The sequence below is a fragment of the Azolla caroliniana genome, unplaced genomic scaffold (genome assembly GCF_043228905.1).
Source record: "Azolla caroliniana isolate FFs.n. ecotype wild unplaced genomic scaffold, voAzoCaro1.0.p SCAF_12, whole genome shotgun sequence".
Taxonomy (NCBI): domain Eukaryota; kingdom Viridiplantae; phylum Streptophyta; class Polypodiopsida; order Salviniales; family Salviniaceae; genus Azolla; species Azolla caroliniana.
In genome coordinates, this window is record NW_028230447.1 from 4,542,897 (window position 1) to 4,561,207 (window position 18,311).

At 40.6% G+C, this 18,311-nt stretch overlaps 2 long non-coding RNA genes and 1 pseudogene across 3 annotated transcripts; 2 read left to right on the forward strand and 1 right to left on the reverse strand.

Annotated features, from left to right (window-relative positions):
• The first annotated feature begins 2,534 nt into the window (after positions 1-2,534).
• Positions 2,535-5,618, forward strand: LOC147856887 (uncharacterized). Its single transcript, XR_015530575.1, has 3 exons — positions 2,535-2,621; positions 5,436-5,461; positions 5,494-5,618. It is a non-coding gene; the product is annotated as an uncharacterized LOC147856887 (long non-coding RNA).
• An 8,068-nt stretch (positions 5,619-13,686) lies between these two features.
• LOC147856888 (uncharacterized) lies at positions 13,687-17,644 on the reverse strand. Its single transcript, XR_015530559.1, has 2 exons — positions 17,578-17,644; positions 13,687-13,857 (listed from the first exon to the last, which is right to left on the reverse strand). It is a non-coding gene; the product is annotated as an uncharacterized LOC147856888 (long non-coding RNA).
• Positions 13,845-17,432, forward strand: LOC147856889 (uncharacterized; annotated as a pseudogene). Its single transcript, XR_015530558.1, has 2 exons — positions 13,845-13,879; positions 15,226-17,432. The product of XR_015530558.1 is annotated as an uncharacterized LOC147856889 (transcript).
• Positions 17,645-18,311: the final 667 nt, after the last annotated feature.

Sequence of the window (18,311 nt, forward strand, 5' to 3'; positions counted from 1 at the left end):
CGAACTCGATAAAGCCAACAATATACCTGTCAACTCCGAATTGACAGCAGGTCCACTAGTCGAACTCGAAGACAAAGCCATCAAAGACAGAGCCGATTCGACAAGAGTCGAACAAGGCAAAGTCAACAAGATGGGAGTAGGAAATAGATCCGAGTCGACACAGTCTAGAGGGGAGGACAATGTGACACCACTGAAATCCCGACTTGGAGGAGGGTCACCTAACAAGACTCCTGACACAAATGGTTCCACAAATACCGATCGCCCAATCGAGTCAATCGAAGAATCCAAACCACTTATCTCAGCACCTAGGAGATCTGGACAAGCTCGAAGGCCAACAGAGTTTGTTGGCATAAAAGGTCGACTCCTTCCACTTTGTATCCTAGTGTGAACTCTTCCACATAGTTAGGGTTTAGTATATAAGCAACAACCTAACGTTGTAAAAATATCTTCTTGATCAATTATCGGATATCGAGTATCTGAGTGTGAGAGACAGAGAACGTAATAGAGCTTCCCTTAAAGCTTCAATATGTGTATAGCTTTGCTTCTCTTTCTGTGTTGTTTTCAGAGTACGAACTAAGATAGATCCTCATATATTTCCGCATACACTTACGCAACACCTCCTTCCTACCACAATTACCTTGATCCGGTTACTCGGAAATAGTAACCGAGAGTGCATCGTCTACAAAACAGAGGTAACACAATTTGGCACGCCTGATTCTAGCTGTGATTACATAGCAAACAACCGAATGAGGAAGACCTAATCGTAGAAATGACACTCCCTAGGGGACTACGCACTCGAACAGAGTCACGATGTGTAGAACAAGAAGAGAGTGTTACCGAATCCGCACTCACTAAACAACCTCACTTAGAATCGGAAGCTCAATCATCAATGCTTCTCGATATAGTATCGACCAACAGTAGTAGTTTCGAGGTTGAACACCCTGAAGACAACCTCCCACCTTGGGAGGTATTGGAGGGTTCAAAATTAGACATAATGATGTACCCCTATCTGCGATACAACAAGGAAGCTGATGTTAGGTGTAAAGACCCGTAGTTCACAAATTAAGTAATTATTCGTATATGTGAACACATTGTTCACCTGGACAGGATACCTCCTTTTGTAATGTGAACACAACTCTTTCTTTGTAGGGTTAACTAATATAATAACCTTTTTTTCTTGTGTACCAATCAAGGCGATTGGGTAAACCAAAAATCTATGTGTCTCTACTCTCATCTCTACTACTCTTTGTTTGCTGAATGTCATCCCTCAATAGTTGCTCCCTCAAACATCCCTCTTTACCTTTAACTTATATTAGAGCCAAATCTCTTTCCTCTGCTTTGCTGTTTTTTTAGATTCAGAATCAACAGAAAACACTCCAGTTTTTCTTTCAATTCTGTCAAACCCTTTCCTATCGGTATTCTACTCAATTTCTGAATAAATTTGTCATAAATCTTGGGAGCAATGGCGTCCACTTCAACTGAAGTGAAAAACCTCTTGAAATCAAGAGATTTTATGGAAAAGGTTTTGAATTGTGGAAAGAGCGTCTGCTGGGCATCCTCTTTTTGAGATATCGTGAAGATGCTCTCGTGGAAAAGAAACCAGAGAGCATGGAAAATGATGCTTGGAACACTCTGAATAAGAAAGTCATTACATATATTAAAATGTTTGTTTCTGATGAGATTCTTGTAGATATAAAGGGCTTGATTATTGCCCATCAAGTTTGGGAGAAACTTAAGACAACTTGCGAGAATACAACTCCTGTGATGAGAAAACTTGTCAGTATGAGGCTTGATGAGTCGAAAGGTGCAACGGAGCATCTATCGTTATTCATAGGTACTCTATCTCAACTACAAGATTCAACATTACCAACTTTTGATGACAAGCTCAAAGCTATCTTCTTACTTATGAATTTACATGATACTTGGGAAACATTAGTTGTTTTACTGCCTAATAGCCCCAACTTGACCTTCGATGGTGTGTGAGGCTCTATTCTCAATGAAGAGATTAGAAGACAATCTAGTGGAGAAGGTAGTGGTTCAACATACAATATTAGGCGGAGATATGATAATAGGAACCCAAATGTAGGACAAAGAAATAGAAGTAAGAGTAGAAGGAAAGGAAAGCAACAAGATATCACATGGTATCAATGTGGCCATAAAGGTCATAAGAAACCTAATTGTAGATATTTGAAGATGGAACTAGAAAGGAAGAAGAGTGTAGGAGAGAAGAAAAATAAAGATGATAAATTTAATACAACAGAGAAAGCTAATATGGCGTCAAATGTTATCATTGGAGACCCATTTGGTGAAGATGGTGATGTACTTTGTATTTTAGGTGATGCCTTCATAGCTCATGTTCAAGACATGAAAATCACCAAAACAGATGTTATTGATGCTTTATTTTCAATTGATGATGGATTGACACAAACATGGATAGTAGACTCTGGGGCTTCTTTTCATGTTACTCCATGTTTGGAGCGCTTTACCACATTTGATGCAGGCAGTTATGGAAAAGTTTATCTTGGTAACAATAGTGATGGTATTGGCACCATACACTTGTCTTTGGATAATGGTCAGGAGTTTGTGCTCAAAGATGCCAGGTATGTACCTAGTGTTTATGGGTGGGGGGTGGAGCCGATCTCGGCTCCATCCCCCCCCCCCCCCCCCAAGGGATTTTGAATGTGAGAGAGGAGAGAGGGAGAGATGCAGAGAGAGAGAGAGAGAGAGAAACGGTTTGAGGGTAACTTCAATATATTTCTCTTCTTTTTTAATACCCCATGGGTGGGGTTTAAATAGAATAAGATCTAATCATTACAAAAGCCGAATGGACGTAGGTACACCTACTTACCCCACCTAACACTCACACATTCACATTTCATATTACACCTTACACACCACCTTCCACATTACACCTAACCCTCCCGTACACCTATGCGGGTAACACCTGGCACGCCCGTGGGACAGTGCATTCCACGTCGATCCCACAAAGCCCATGCCAAAAATGGATTGACCGGAAACTCCATCGGTCTTCTCTCGACGGTCGGAAATCCCTCGACCGGATTATTGCTCTACGATCGATAACTTCGATCGGAGCTGGCTTGACATGAACCTTCTCGTTCGGTCAGCATATTGCACGATTGGATCACACACCAATCGGCTTTTCGATTGTGGTAAGGTTGTTGAGGGTTAAAAAAGATTGTAGGTTTATGTGTATACATATATATATTTCTACATTAGTGTGAGTGGTGTTGACTTTTTTTTGTACCATTGAGTTTTTGAAATTCTATTTCGCACCCCTCAAATGTTTTTTGAAATTCTAGTGAGTACCCTTAAGTTGGGGGAATTCTATCAGCTTCCCTTGAGTTCTTGAAATTTGATTCTGTGTACCCCTCTGTTTTAGGTTTCCTTTTTGTTTTTCTTGTCAGGAATACACGCTCCCTTTGAACAACGCTCGGCCACAACCGAGCCTAGAATCAAACACAGAAAACGGGTAATGAACGCACGACACAGTGAAGAGAAGAGTACACAGGATGTTAACGTGGGAAACCCAAACTAGGGAAAAACCACGGCAGCCCACAGACTGCAAACTATCACTATATCACAATGTACAATAGTAAAGCACCGAGGCAACGACCTCAAGCTTGCTATCTTCGCCACAGGCGGCGGTTACAACAGAGGCAACGACCTCTTCCTCTCTCTCTCTCTCTCTCACACTCTGTACACAGTTACGCACTCAAATCTTGCACCAACAAGAATTAATTACTATTATGTTTGCCCTAAGTCATATTTATGCTAATATGACTTTTCGGCTATTTACAAATATAGCCCCAATGGACTCTCAAAAACATATTTACGAATATGTCCCTTCATCCGGTGAGCACTCCTCACTGGGCCTGCATCATCCGGCTGTTGCCGGGTACTCCACATCCGGTTCTCACCGGGTCTTCCGTTGCCGGGTACTCGTCATCCGGTTCTCACCGGGTCTTCCTTGCCGGGTACACCAAATCCGGTTTCTTCTCAACAACACTGTTCTTCTCACTTCCCATCCGGAGGGACCTATTTCCTAACATTTCTTTCTTTTCTCTTGCTTTCTTTTTCATCTACTTATCTCTTTCATCTTCTTCTGTCATTTTTTCTGTTCTTCTTCTTCCTTTCTTTTTGTTTATTTCTCTCTATGTCGTCGTTGTCATTATCTTTTTCTTCATCTCTTTCTCGCAGGGGAGAAAAGCGGCCTTCCTTCTCCTTCTATCTTGATTTTTTGGGGGGGAGGGGTGATCTGTCTCTTGGCCGATGCTCGGTCGGCCGGCTTTGTCCGCTTGTTGTCTTTGTCTGTCTGTCGTGTCTGTCCGGTGGCAGCCGAATCGTCGCTTGGCCGTTTCTAGACAGTCTCGTGGCAATCATTCGGCCGCGTCTCGGCCATGACTTGGCTCGTGTTCAATTTTTTGGCCATGTCTTGGTCGTCATTCGGTTGTCACTAGGACATGTCTCTATCCGGTCAGCTCTCTATTCTGTTGTCACTCGGCCGATTGTCTCTTCACCGATTGTTCTTGGCCACATCTCTTGGCCATCTCTTAGTCGTCTCGCAACCGTCCATCGGCTAGCGCTTGTTCGACTGGGTCTCGGTGGGTTCTCGGCCATGTCTCTTGGCCATGTCTCAGTCGTCTTGCAACCGTCCCTCGGCTAGCGCTTGTTCAACTGGCTCTTGATGGGTTCTCGACCCTCTTGCGCGGCTGTGTCTTGGCCATAACTCAGTCGCTTCTTGGGTGTGACATACTCTTAGCCGTGCTGTACTCTCGGCCCTTTCTCAGCCATGCCGTACTCTCGGCCCTTCCTCGGTCGTCCCGTACTCTCGGCCCTTTCTCGGCCGTGCTGCACTCTCGGCCCTCTCTCCGCCGTGGCTAGACCATCTTGTGGATGTTGCTCGACTTCTCGACCGATTCTCTAGTTGACGGCTACTTTCTCGGTCGTCCTTGGGCCGAATCTTGGCTTCTCGGTCGTTGTTGGGTTTATTTGTGACCGTTTTTGTTTCTCGTTGATTGTCGGATGTTGATCGTCTTCATCCAGTGATTGCCGAACCATCTGTAGGGCCAACCCTATCTGGTTGGCTATCTCGGCCGAACTCTCTAGTTGTCTCAGTTGGCTCGAGCTCTTCTCAACTACTTTCCAAGCCGTCTCTCAGCCAACACTTGGTTGGTCGGTGCTCGGATTACATTTCTGTTTTGTTCGCTTTCTCTTTTGCTTCCTCATATTCTTCCAACATGCTCCCAACTGCATTTTCCGTGAGTTGGAAAAGAACATAATAATTCCTCTTCATGACTTCCACGTGTCCATGACGATTCACTCCCATGACTGTGTCTAGCTTCTTTTTGAAAGCCTCTCATACACCTATACGGGTAACACCTAACATTAAGAAAAGTTTGCTATCTATAGGATAGATGGATTTGCATGGTTACACCATATTGTTCGTTGGTGGATTGTGGAAACTTAAGAAAGGATCTATGGTTATTGTGAAAGGTTGCAAAAAGGGCACTCTCTACTATTTCCAATGTAAAGCTTTACCTGGAAGGTTTCTTGTGATTGTTGAATTTGACTCTCCTTTAGAGCTTTGGCATAAGAGATTAGGACATATGAGCCAAAAAGGACTTGAAGTCTTTTCTACTCTAAAAAGATTTGATGTTAAAGGATCAAAGCTAATTTTTTGTAATGATTGTCTATTTGACAAACAAGTGAGAAATTCTTATTATTTCGGTGTCTTTTGTAAACCAAATGTGCTAGATTTGGTGCATTCTGATGTATGTGGCATGCCTGTAAAATCTTTGGGCAGTGTTGCATATTTTATTTCCTTTATCGATGATTATTCTAGGAAGATTTGGGTGTACTTGATGAAAAGAAAAGGTGATGCATTTGATGCATTTAAATCTTTTCATGCATTTGTGACTACCCAAAAAGGGACAAAACTGAAATGTCTTAGAACAGATAATGGGGGTGAGTTTACATTTGCAGAATTTAAGTTCTTTTGTGACTTACATGGTATTAAAAGAGAGCTTACAACTCCATATAATCCTTCATCAAATGGATTGGGAGAAAGGTATAATAGGACCTTGTGTGAGCGAGTACGGTGCATGTTGTCCACAACTAATCTCCCTCATGAATTTTGGGGAGAAGCATTAAAAACCGTGGTTCATATATGTAATCGTTCTCCCAACAAGTCCTTAAAGAATGGAATCCCTAAGGAGGTTTGGTTTGGCAAACCAACCTCATATTACCATTTACGAATTTTCGGTTGTGATGCATTTGTACACATTAGAAGTGAGTTGAGAAACAAGCTCAATGCTAAGTCCACCATGGGCATTTTTATGGGCTATGGTGATGAAGGTGAAATGGGCTATAGGATTTGGTTACCTCAGTCTAGAAAAATTGTGCGCAGTCGAGATGTTGTTTTTAATGAAGAAAAATTGTTGAAAAATGCTTGTTCCTCTGTTGAGAACTCTAAGAGCGTTACATTTCAACAATTATAGCCATCCACAAAATCTGAAAATACACCTCATGATGCTATACCAAAGGTTGAATATGATGATCAACCGGTTATCTTTGAGCCAGAAGAAGTTGGAACACAAAGAGATGCTCATGAAGGTGTTGGACAACAAGATGAAGGTACTGAACAACAAAATATAGATGTTGAATGACATGCTAGAGATGGGTTGCAACAACCAGAAAGCGTTGGAACCGATTTTCCTCCAGATTTAGAACCAATCCTAGTAAATATTAATCATTGGGTATGTAGGTCTAATCGTTTAAGGAGGAAAGTATATAGATATTGACCCACTTTGCATTATGTCATGTTGTCAGATTAGGGTGAACCTCTTTCTTATAAGGAGGCAATGTCATGTGAACTTAGCAATAAGTGGGAGCTTGCAATGCAAGAAGAAATAAAATCTTTGTACGCAAATGATACTTGGGATCCTGTGTCCTTACCTAAAGGAAGGAAAGCTCTTCCGAATTAGTGGGTTTATAAAGTAAAGAAAATTGAAGGGAAACCAAAATACAAGGCAAGATTAGTTGCCAAGGGTTATGCACAGAAGGAAGGTATTGACTTCCAAGAGGTCTTCTCTCATGTTGGGAAGATGACCACACTTTGTGTGCTATTTGCTCTCACTGCAATGCTTAATTTGGAGTTGTACCAAATAGATGTAAAGATCTCTTTTTTGCATGGTGATATTGATGAAGAGATTTACATGATAATTTACGCATATTTCGAGTATTACAAACGACACTCTCTTACATTAGATACCAAAATATCATTGAGTGTAAAATTTACAAAAATCACTCGTATCATGATCCAAAGTCGCTACTATAACTAATATACAATGCATATTGTTCCTCGTCATCTTCGGATGTACCTATTAAGACATTGTCTTCATCTAAAACTAGATGTCGACATTCCATGTTATGTATAGACAACCTTGTTTGCCTTCGACATGAGACCCCTTGTAGAATAGGTAATTTTTCCTTGATAATATCTATTGTAGACTTGCTGAAACGTCCAACTTTTGTTAGTGTGAAGTCGTAAACAATAATATCTACGTCACCAATGTCTAGGCATGAAGTGCTACAAATATTTCTTTTCCTCTTTCTATTCCCCCTTGACCGTGGACATTCCATCATCTCTAAAGCATACTTGCTGGTAAAGGCATTTTTACTTTTAGTGTTGTACCAATGCACCTTTATAGACTGGATTTGGCTTTGGTTCTCATGCATCACCAGATCTAAAACCTTACCAATCCAAAATTGATGTCCCAGCTCATTATCATCAGCAGGTGTAGCAATTAACATACCCACCTTCAATTCTTGCAAGTTCCCTTGCCACCTTGCTTCCGCTGTTTTTGTCAGCCTAGGTCCAACATATATGTCCCTTTGTGGTGGATGGACCAAGCTATCATTCATTGCATTAGGTGCAAGAGGAGAAGTCTAAGAATTACGACATTGTTGTATATTCCAGGTGAAGGGTATTTGCACGGTCCAAGTACTAAGGACACAATTGTCAACAATTTGTTCTTGATCTTTAAAGAACACATCCCACCATGATGTGTCTTGTTCCCCAACATACGTCTTCGCATTGTCAATGTGCTTGCGTTTGTCTTGCAACGCTTGCATCCAAACATCCTTTGGATTATCAGCTAGTACATTGGTGACAACTTTCTTAGTCTCAATTGGCATTTGTCCTGCACCATAAACAAAAGTGGAAGGCATATGAAGTAGAAACTGACACCCGCCTTCAGGCTCCCATTGGGGGGAGGATGAATACTGCTTGGCATATAATAATGTACAACCACTATGATCATTTTTATTTATTAAGAATACATGGTTGAAACTTATATTATTTAAGGGCACTAACACTTTGGCATTTCGCTCACCGCCATCTAATATGTATCTCTTGAAATCATATATTTCCTTCAAGTGTTCCACGATTGGGCGTGGCGTATATGCATCACGAACGACTTAGGTAACGTAAAAGCATCATATCGTGATAACTGCCTAGAGAAGTTACTGAACATCTGATCGATATGGTCATGTGTGTGACCAACCAATAGAAAGTTAACTTTCACTTTCCTAAAAATTCCTTGGTTCACTAGCATACTTAGATAACCAAACACCATAGAATTTTTGTTTTGCTGAGCAGTATTGTCTAGTTGAATATATAAAACCGGCGGCAAAGACTGCCCCCAAGACATCAATACTTTTTGAATCACAATGACTATTAAATTTGGGTCATTATGGACATTTGGGTAGGTCACGAAGACATGAGGCTTCACACTTCCATTATAGGCTAAACAACCCACCAAGTGCATCTGCACGAGACAATCTTCGTTGACATCTTTAGGAAGACGTTTAAGATGAGGTAGACACGTCTTCTTTTGGTCCATTCCATCAATCATTAAACACATGTACTTAGTTGGATTGTTTATCGACTTTTCCCTATGGTGCATAGCTCTTTTTCGCTCTAATGCTTGGGCTTCTCGGTGATCTTGCAACAATTTCTTGTTTAGCTCCTTCTCTGTCGCTGTCTTTGCCCCTTTACACACGCTTTTTAGGTTTTCACATATTGAACAATACCCCATACGTACTTTACGAGGTATAATAACATTACTAAAGTGCAATGTCCACAACCTTGTGAACTGACTGTAGGTGACATACTTGTCGCAACAAGTTGACATTTCCAATCTATAGGAATCATAAACTTCTTGACGTGTATAATTGTCAGAGAGATGCAACCTACCGGTAGTTGGCATTATCTCACAATTGAACTTGAAGTATGTATTCATCCAGCAAATCGCATTTCTACCTGATGCACCCTTCATACTTGGAAAATTATAAACTTCAATGGGATTGTTGCCATTTAAAACTCTTTGTTGCACTCTATGTAATCCCATGTTGCTAACACAAAGTGCGATCTTGAATGCCACTCTACAACATTGTCGTGCCGTAAAAAGGTAATACTCGAAAGAGATCGAGATATCTGAGGCTTTGTCGAACACCATCTGTAAGTGTGTCATAAGATAGGTGTCTTGTTCATCACCATTGAGTGAAAAATAGTAACGTCTCAAAGACTGCAAATTTTGCTTTCCAATCATCGCCATACACCCACGAGCGCAACATGTCTTTTTAACATCTACGGTAAGTTGAGCCTCAGATGTCACTAAAGCAAATCTTTCTCGACTAATACGTCTTGAGACCCTTTTGAAAAATAAGGGGCTCACCGACTTATTGTCATCCTTAGCTGATATTGGTGTGTTCTCCTCTTGGCGCACATTTGTTCTCTATTGCTGGGTAGAAATACTTTCGGGACTTTGACAATCACCTACATTCTCACCCGAGTCCGCGTATGGGTCATACTCTTCAATTGAGAATTCAAGGCATCTTGTCTTATTGACTAGATTGTCGGAGATTATATACTCCTCAATGGAGAAATTAGAATCTTGAGACCAATGGTATTCTTCTACCGAAAACCCCAGAGAAGGTGAAGAATCCGATGACAGTTGATATTCCTCAACAGAAAAGGGTGAATTATTTCCCATTGTTTGAGGTTCTAATATCCTTTATATTTCACTCCCTAAGCATACAAATTGTAAGACATACTTAAACTACAAATAGAATTCTAAGGAAGTATATATGTATTTTGTATATTTTATTATATAATTTTTTCTATATTTCTATTAGTTATAAATAAAAATTGATCACGTGTACATGTCACATAATTGCATAATACCACTATCCTCACCCAATTAGTGAATGTTCTCAAAATAAAAATCATTAGACTACCATAAATGTAGATAAGTATACTCAATCATAGGATTGACCTTGCACATGTATTAAATCATAATAAGTACTAGCTCATAATAGGTACTAAATCATAATACACATAAGTATGAAATCATAACTACTAGATCATAATGATCATATTACACATAAAGTATAAAGATAATCATTATTTTATGATTATAATAAATACGAATTCTAAGATAAATAACTAAAGGCACTATTGGCATTTAATTCTAACCGTGGTTACTTTTTTAACTATGGTCCCTTACCCTCCCATAAATAGAACCAACCTCTCTTTTTCATTCCCCACAGTTGAGCGTAACCACTCCCTAGAGCGCCAAAGTATAGACGTGAGAACTCCCAAGATACCTCACGCATCCCCGAACCGGCACGATCATCATGTCGAGCAAAAAGACTACCCGTTTTGACAGCAGGTAGGACCTAAACCCTAAACTGTACGGACATATGACCATTTACATGCTTTATATTTCGTATTAGAACTCATTACGCCGTATCTAGTGGCTCCTAAGGCTAGAACTAGATACGTCGTATCGAGTTAAGACTCCCAACTCGATATGGCGTATTGAGTTATGTCCCCCAACTCGGTACGCCGTATCGAGTTGTTGCCCTAGGTGTAACAACTCGTTACGTTGTATCGAAGTGGGGGATATAACTCGTTATGGCGTATCGCGTTAGGCCTCCTAGGGCTACAACTCGATACGTCGTATCAAGAGCTAGATGGTGAAGGCCCGGTGAGAACCGGGTGACGAGTGCCTGGCAAGAGCCGGATGATGCATGCCCGATGAGGAGTGCTCACCGGATGAAGGGACATATTCGTAAATATGTTTCTGAGAGTCCATTGGGGCTATATTTGTAAATAGCCTGAAAAGTCATATTAGTATAAATATGACTTAGGGCAAATTTAGTGTGTAACTGTTGTCATTCTTGTTGGTGCAAGATTTGAGTGCAACCGTGTACAAAGAGAGAGAGAGAGAGTGAGTGAGTGACAGACGAAGAGGACGTTGTCTCTATTGTAACCGCCACCTGTGGCGAAGACAGTGAACAAGAGGTCGTTGCCTCTGTGTTCATCCATTGTATATTGTAAGATAGTGATAGTTTGCAGTCTATGGAGTGTCGTGGTTTTTCCCGTGTTTGGGTTTTCCACGTAAACATCTTGTGTACTCTTCTCTTTACTATGTTGTGCGTACATTACCCGTTTTCTGTGTTTGATCCTAGACTCGGTTGTGGCTGAGCGTTGTTGTTTTTTGGGAGCGCATATTCCTTTCAAGAAGCACGACCAATACAACTATTTTGTGATTGGAGGATCTCACTCGGCGGAGGCCAGACGACAAATAGTCCACGAGCATCCGTTCCTCTGCCCGCTTCTTCTCCTACCCAATGATGTAGGCTATCGTAGAACCTCCGCTATCAGAGAACCAAAACTTCCGATCTATAGTACATGTGTCCAAACTATCGCAGCCCCACACCTTGATAGCCCTCTCTAAAAATCCCCTCGGTTTTGTTACCGGCCTGCAAAGTAGTCCAGAGTGTGAAACGGAGGAGTTATTTAATTATTAAGGAATGGTTGTAAGTAAGCTATTAGTGTGGACGGACGGACCAGAATCGGTATGCCGTTCCGGATCCGGACTGATCCCGAACAGGTGCGGATGGCACTGTTTTGTACTACAAACCGGAAACCTATTTAAAGGCCCGGATACAATGTAATGAGCAGCGGATAATTAATGAAGCTTAGTGCTTTTTATCTCTCTGTGTTAATTGCCGTTCTGCATTCATTGTTATATCTTACGCGTGTGATTATTAAGGACGATCTTGCTAAGTAACCTAATTAAGTCGGATTAATCGTTGAGCCTAATCCTCTTGCCGTAACACCCCTTTGGTGAAGTGTCTTCCGTAGACACCCTGTGTTAGGCCATTGTCCGGCCCTAAGAGTTAACACAGTTTTTGGCGACCACGATTCCTGTTTTTGCAGCGAACGACGACACGAATGGATGACTAGATCAACGCACGACCTGGTTACAGATCGAACTCGACGCCTTGCCGAAAGGCAAAGGAGACGTGAGGCTTTCCAGCAAGCGGCGCAGGAAATTAGAGCGGATCGCTCGTTTTCCAACGTAATCCGGAGAGTAGCGGAGGAGTCCCTCTGGTTACAGCAAACATCGCACCCAGACGACGACAGCAGCCTAAGCAGCCTCCGGGAAACCGAATCCCTTCTCCAGGCGTTGGCAAGCGGAGAAGGCGAAGCAGAAGCCTTTTCCACGTATGAATTGGATTCCGAAGGGGAATACAGCGTGCACACGAACTACCGTAGCAGCAACGAAACCCCGAGCGGACTGGAGGACGAAGGATCAGACACCTTACCGACACCGGAACCGGAAGTCCTAAGGCTTGAACCTCCGAAACCAGAAGTAGAGGAAGAGCGACCTCCGACACCGGAAGTCGAGGAGGAGAGGCCTCCGTCACCAAAAGAAGAGGAAAGACCACCGACGCCGGACACAAATCAAGAAAGACCACCGATGCCAGAGAAAAACCAGGAACGACCACCAACACCACCAGCCCGCACACCGATACCGGATGACGACATGCCGTTCCAGTACTCCAAGTATAGAGATGATCCGGATGCGGAAGCTCATGTTCACGCCTTTGAATAGACATGGGAAGCAAACCATGTGTCCCAACGATTGACCCCGGAGGAAGAGGAACGGTCTAAGATAGTAGAATTTGGCATCACATTGGAGGGACCGGCAGCAAGATGGCGCCGGACGCAGGACCCGTCTACCATCACCACCTTCGCAGATTTAAAAGCTAAATTCTTGCATTTTTTCCAAAAGGAGGTGGACCAGACAGAAATGGTGGGCTTGTTTTATACCATCCGACAGGAGGCAGGGGAGAGCATTCCCCAGTTTGTCATCCGGTTTCAATGGATGCATAGTCAGCTTGCCCGCGCACCCCCGGAGGAGGAATTACGGACTATATTCCTAAATGCGCTCCGGGAACCCCTACGCACGGTTTGCATGGTAATTGACTTCCGCACAAGTACCATCGACCAGGTCATTGACGGGGTGAGAGAGATGGAAAAGACAAGCTCCTGGCTCACACTGGGAGCACTCCAACGAGCGTTACCGTCCGATGAAGACGTCCGGTTTCGGCAAGCAATACAATGCACAAACTGCTTGAATTCCGGACACTCGGCACTAGAATGCACTATGAGGACGCAATGTGTAATCTGTCAATCCAAGGGCCATACGACGGATAGCTGCGAGCATAGTATGTAAAATTCGTGTTCGTCAGGCTTTTCATTCGTTTTCCTACGTTCGAAAACGAACACGAATGATATCAAAAAGTTCGTTTGTTTTTTTTTTCATTTTTTTTCATTTTTTTATAATTTTTTTCATTTTTTTTTTCGTTTTTTCCCTCTTTTTCCCTCTTCTTCTCTGCACATAGCGTTACGCTCTCCTCTCCTCTCCCACCTAGTCTCCACCGATCTACACAGTGCACATTGCAGTCTGCAAACAAACCCTAAACGACTCGCGACATTCAGGTATGATTATTATTTAGGTTATTAGGGTTTAACATTTTAAATTTCTAAAACGAAATTTTATAAATTTCTCTGATGAAATTTCTGAAATTTCAGCCATGAAATTTCAGAGATTTCATGTCTGAAATTTCCATGATGAAATTTCAGAAATTTCCATGAAGAAATTTCTGAAATTTCTGAAATTTCAGCCATGAAATTTCAGACATGAAATCTCTGAAATTTCATGGCTGAAATTTCAGAAATTTGAAATTTCAGCCATGAAATCTCTGAAATTTCATGGCTGAAATTTTCTGAGATGATCAGATGATCAGACATGAAATTTCATGGCTGAAATTTCAGCCATGAAATTTCAGACATTTCATGTCTAGACATTTCATGTCTGAAATTTCATGGCTGAAATTTCAGCCATGAAATTTTAGACATGAAATGTCTAAAATTTCAGACATTTCAATGTCTACAATTTCATGGCTGAAATGTCTACAATTTCATGGCTGAAATTTCAGCCATGAAATTGTAGACATTGAAATGTCTGAAATTTCAGCCATTTCAATGTCTAAAATTTCATGACCCATTTTAGACATTGAAATGGCTGAAATTTCAGACATTTCAATGTCTACAATTTCATGGCTGACATTTCAGAAATTTCAGAAATTTCATCATAGAAATTTCTGAAATTTCGTTTTGGAAATTTCATGGTTGAAATTTCTGAGATGATCAGACATGAAATTTCAGAGATGAAATGTCTGAAATTTTAGACATGAAATCTCTAAAATTTCAGACATGAAATCTCTGAAATTTCAGAGATGAAATGTTTGAAATCTCAGAGATGAAATCTCTGAAATTTCAGATATTTTAGATATGAAATTTTGAGAGATGAAATTTCTGAAATTTTAGAGATGAAATGATGAAATTTTAATATTTACCTTTTACAGTAATTGAGGAACTCATGGGTAGACAAAAAGGCATGGAATGGGGTCATGAAATTTTAGACATTGAAATGGCTGAAATTTCAGACATTTCAATGTCTACAATTTCATGGCTGACATTTCAAAAATTTCAGAAATTTCGTTTTGGAAATTTCATTTTGGAAATTACATTTTGGAAATTTCATGGTTGAAATTTCTGAGATGATCAGACATGAAATTTCAGAGATGAAATGTCTGAAATTTTAGACATGAAATCTCTAAAATTTCAGACATGAAATCTCTGAAATTTCAGAGATGAAATGTTTGAAATCTCAGAGATGAAATCTCTGAAATTTCAGATATTTTAGATATGAAATTTTGAGAGATGAAATTTCTGAAATTTTAGAGATGAAATGATGAAATTTTAATATTTACCTTTTACAGTAATTGAGGAACTCATGGGTAGACAAAAAGGCATGGAATGGGAGCATGTTATAATTCAAGTAAAGAACGCGAAAGGAACGCATTTGATGAAATGCAAGTATTGCAATCATGTCTTTGTTGGTGGCCCTCATCGAATTAGGGCCCATATATTGGGAATAAGAGGACAAGGTATAGAAAAATGCACAAAAGCAAGTGATATTGTGAGGAGTCAGTTAAGAAATGCAATGGGTCATGGAAATGATCACTTGAATTCAGATGTGCAAACAGATGTAAATGGTAATACAAGTGTTAATGTTGATGCAGATATGTCTACAGATGCCTCTATTTCTAGTTCCATTTCAATAAATAAAATGGCTACTAAAAAGCAAAAAATAGAGGCGAGTGGTTCACTCCCAATGTCTTTTGAATTGGCATTGAGGAAACAGGCTGAAGAGGCTGTTGCAAGATTTTTTTATGCAGAAGATATTGCACATCGGAAAGTGGAAAGCTCATTTTTCCATGATATGCTTATGGCTGTTTCAAAAGTGGGTCCTTCGTTTAAAGCACCTTCTGCTTATCAATTGCGTAAGAAATATCTTAATGGAGAAGTTGTAAATGTTGAGCGTGATCTTATAATGTTGAAAGACAGTTGGAAGACATATGGATGCACTATTGTTAGTGATGGTTGGTCAGACACTAGAAATAGACCAATTATTAATGTTTTAGCTTCTTCACTACATGGCACAATGTTTTTGAAATCGATAGATACAAGTGGTCATGTCAAGACGGGCGAATACATATTTAAAATTGTGAAGGATGCTATTCTTGAAGTTGGACCATCTAATGTTGTTCAAGTTTGTATGGATAATGCTGCAAATTGTGTGGTTGCGGGACATATGATAGAAAAGGAGTGGCCATCTATTATTTACACTAGATGCACTTGCCATTGCGTTGATTTGTTGTTGGAGGATATAGCAAAATGTGCTTGGATTGATGCCATTTTGCGATCAGCTATGAAGATTACAGGTTTATAACTAGAAAACAATATGCTTTGGCCATGTTTCGCAAGTTTAGTGGAAAAGACTTGCTTAAGCCTTCTATGACTAGGTTTTCTTATAGTTTTATTGTGTTATCAAATTTGTTGGATGATAAAGTATATGGTGGTTTGAGAAGAATGGTGGTTAGTGAACAATGGTGCAATTGGAATGGTGCCAAAACAAAGAAAGCGGAAGAGATGGTTTCAATTGTATTGGATGCTAACTTTTGGGCAGATGTAAAGATGATTGTGAATGTATGCAAACCAGTTTTAAAACTTCTTCGTTTGGCTGATAGGGAAGGTGCTACAATGGGATTGATTTATCAATTTAAACAACAAATGTTGATTGATATAAACAATATGACAGAAATTGATCCTATGAAGCTTGATGAAATAAAAGAATGTTGCATACATAGACTAACAATGTTGGAATCGCCATTGCATGCAGCGGGATACGTCTTACATCCATTATGGACAGCAAATGGTCAAGAAATAGATCATGATTTACAAATGGGGTGGATGAAAACAGTCATGCTTTATGCTAATGGTAATATAGTTTTACAAAATGCTTTGATAGATGAGTTTTATGCATATAGAAAACAAGCATCAGATTTGTTTCAAGTTCCATTTGCAAAGGATGCTAATCGATTAAGCACACCAATCAAATGGTGGGAAACTTTTGGGGCAAGCACTCCCAATTTGAAGAAACTTGCAATTAGAATATTATCTCAAGGTACAAGTGCATCGTCTTGTGAAAGGAATTGGAGTACATTTTCATTAATACATACTAAAAGGAGAAATAGATTGAGTTCAAATCATGTGCAAAAATTGGTTTTTTTGCACACAAATCTTCGTATTCTTAAGAAGATTAAAGAAAGAGGTTTCAATCCTATTGAGATTACTATTGAAATGATTGAGAAAGAAAATGATGAAGAACGGTTATTAGTGTTGCAAAGTGAACAAGAAGCACAACAAGTTGATGAAAATGAGAGCCTCACCAATGTGATGGCTTATATTGATGATAATGCACAAGATGAGGATGAGGATGATGATTTTGATGATGATGATATCACCTTGAATGAAGATTAGGAATCTTCGTTTTGATTAACACCTCATTGAGAATTTTTTTGAAGAGTAGGATTTTGAGAATTTTTTTGAAGAGTAGGATTTTGGATAGTTGTTATTAGAATTTACGAAAAAATGCATATTATTATTAAGAAGGTAATGTGTTTTTTTTTTGCAATTTTAAAATTTTTTTTTACCTTGAAAAAATATTTATCTTATAGTAAATAGTTTAACCAAAAGTATGGTATTTATCATTCTTCGAGGGTGTTTACCCTTCTCGAATGATTGAATCATTCTCGAACACGAATGCACGAATGGTACGCATGGTTCATACTATGGCTGCGAGTATAATCTATTGAACCAGCAAGCACCGCCCGTCCGACAAATAGAGCCATGCAACAGCCGGGATGAAGAAGAGGAACGCTGGCGACGAATGGACTGATACCGACCGGCATAGGATGTCCGGTATGGCGATCGACAGGAAAATGATGTCCGGTACGATGATCGGCGGGATAATTAGGACCGGGACGATTGATATGATCGGTACCGAGATTACAATAGACGATACGAACAGTACGACCGGGAGCACTCCCCCGGGTATCGTCAACAACGGGAGGAATACGGTAGATATAACGACCAACCTCGTCAAGAGTACCGCAATAAGAAGAACTATAACAAAAAACGGCATTTCAAAAAAGGAGGCCACCCACGGGATCCGGAACAAGGAGCTTCAAGCAGCCAACCGGCCCAAAACCCCGCGCTTACCACAGGACCTGCCCCGGGTACAACAAACAATGCCGAATCCAGCAATACCCGGAAAGCCTACTGCTACTACTGCCGACAGGAAGGCCATTATAGTAATCAATGCCCGACGAAGAGCTATGACAAATGACCGGCAGTAAATATGGTAGTCCCTGAAGTGGCAGATCTGCAGCAGGTGACCACAAGGTCGAAGGGCATGGCCAAGGAATGGGAGATGCAGGAGACCATCCGGAAGCAAGCGACG